Consider the following 2,798-nt stretch of genomic DNA (forward strand, 5'->3'; position numbering starts at 1 on the left):
TCCACTGGCGAGAAGAGGCGAGGCCAGCCTGACATACGTATACGTCACACACCAGCCCTCCAATCCTGGCCTCTGACACACATATAACAGAGACACAGCCCTCCAATCCTGGCCTCTGACAGAGACACAGCCCTCCAATCCTGGCCTCTGACACACATATACCAGAGACGCAGCCCTCCAATCCTGGCCTCTGACACACATATACCAGAGACACAGCCCTCCAATCCTGGCCTCTGACACACATATACCAGAGACACAGCCCTCCAATCCTGGCCTCTGACACACATATACCAGAGATGCAGCCCTCCAATCCTGGCCTCTGACGTCATGTCACAGCCGAGCCGAGTACAAATCACAGATTTTTGCATTAACTAACTGACATTATTGTAAATAACTATATGTTGTGCAATGCAACAAGTACAGTCTGTTTCACATATGCACACACTGTTTTGTTCATGTGCATTGTTCATTTCAGCATTGCTATTTGCTGCTACTAGAGGTGAATCTGCTGAAGCCTTTGACCAAGAGACACGTTGCATAAACATGTCAGGTTAATTGGTACATTTGCTAGACCTGTTGTTCTAAGCATGGTAGAATTGTAGACAGTAACAGGGCTATGGCTGACGTGTTCACTGAGGTTGCAACATGTAGCCAGGCCTACTGTTACTGTAGGTTCAGAGATAGGAAATGTTAGGATATTTATAGCATAGAGTACAGCACAGTGTTTTATTGTATAGTATAGTAGTATAGTATAGTAGATAGTGTACATAGCCTTTATTTATGTAAACCAGCTCTTTTCCCTTCTTGTTTTTAGTTTTTTTCCCAAGCACCAGGGGAGAGCCCCCTCCCAAATTTCGTTGTATGGTACCTGTACTGTATTAATGACAATAAAGACCATTCATTCATTCATTCATTCATTCATATATTGTAGCAGATAATCCTCCAATACATTTCTCTACTGGAGTCCTGTAGCCCAGTGTCCTGCCATCGAATAGCACAATGATGATGCCACAAATCAACTCTATACCCCCTCCCCTCTCTGGAAGAGCTGTACAACACACGCTGTCTCAGGAAGGCCTCCAAGATCTCCAGGGACCCGACCCACCCTGGGTACGATCTCCAGGGACTCCAGGGACCCGACCCACCCTGGGTACGAACACTTTGCCAGGCTGCCCTCGAAAAGGCGGTTCAGGACCCTGGCCGCAAGGACAAACAGACTGAAGAACAGCTTCTACCACAGGGCCGTCCAGGCCCTGAACACAGCAAAGACCTAGGTTCTGGGCCCTGGACAGTCTGGACGGATTGATGGCAGCTGCTGGACTGGAAGAAAAAAAAATCAGGTGTAGTGCTGAGGCACAAACATGTACATTTCAAGCCTGCAAACTGCGACACTTTAAATAAATGTGAAATAATACTATTGTGCAATATGACAACCCTAGTCATCTGTCTGTACAGTATAGTACAGTGGATTGTGTACATAGCCTTTATTTATGTAAACCAGCTCCTTCCCTTCTTGTGATTTTTTTTTTCTAAAAGTGTTTTTTCCCCTTTCCTAACACCAGGGGAGCCACCCCTCCTAAATTTCGTTGTTTGGTACCTGTACTGTAGCAATGACAATAAAGTCCATTCATTCATTCATTCATTCATTCATTCATTCATATAAACGTAAAGTTTGCTATGGGACTTTACAGAAAATAGCATTATAAAAACAGATTATTTTTTTTGCATTTTTTCTGATTTTGTCATTTTGGGGAAATGCTGATGAAAACCCAAAAAACTAAAACTTTGGAGTGAATATAAACTGACTTGCTGAGTGTTTTTCACATCATACTGTACATTATTACATTTCAGCAGAAACAACGTACAGTAATCTGAGCCATTGCAACAATACAGTAATACTGTCCATCTCAAATATTAGAAACAGAAGCAGGATTCCTAGTCAGAACAGCAGCACAGGAGGCTTAAACTGATTCTTTCAAGGTTAGTAAATCAATCACAGAGAAGAGGAGATACGGATGCTGTTGACCATTTCATTTTATTGCACTTGAGTAAAAGTGGCGTGCAAACTGTGTTGTGGTTTATGTGTAATCCCAGCACGGAGCACCCTGGGGAACATGTTTACAGTGGGATCGGCTACTCTGCATCAGATACGGACTGTTGTTCATTGAGGGGGGGACAAGAGAGAGAAAGAGGGAGAGAGAGAGAGGGGAAGAAAGAGGGAGAGGGAGAGAGAGAGAAAGAGGGAGAGAGAGAGAGGGGAAGAAAGAGGGAGAGGGAGAGAGAGAAAGAGAGAGAGAGGAAGAGAGAGAGGGTGGGGTGGGTAGTGAGGGAGAGAGAGTGATGGAGGGAGGGCAAGAAAGAAGAGACAGTGGTGCAGAAGGAATAAGAGAGGGAAAGAGATGAGGGAGGGAGGGTAAGAAAGAAAGGTTCGACGAACAGTTGTTCTTGAAGGTTATTATGCAATCTGATACATGTTTAATTAAATCAAATTTTCATTCAGTTTGTTTTTAGATGTTTTATTTGAGAGCGAGCTAAGACAAATGCTCATCAACTTTACTGATCTTGTTATCTGAGGTTATTTGCAAATAGAAGATCCTCTGAAATCCCAAACAAACTTTTGAATGACAGAAATGTGATGAACTGTGGCCTGGGGTGGTCCAGTGGTCTAGCACCATGGCCTGGGGTGGTCCAGTGGTCTAGCACCATGTCCTGGGGTGGTCCAGTGGTCTAGCACCATGGCCTGGGGTGGTCCAGTGGTCTAGCACCGCGGTCTACAGTTACACACACATGCCCATGTC

Source organism: Nansenia antarctica, assembly GCF_963989245.1.
Source record: "Nansenia antarctica genome assembly, chromosome: 7".
Lineage (NCBI taxonomy): Eukaryota > Metazoa > Chordata > Actinopteri > Argentiniformes > Microstomatidae > Nansenia > Nansenia antarctica.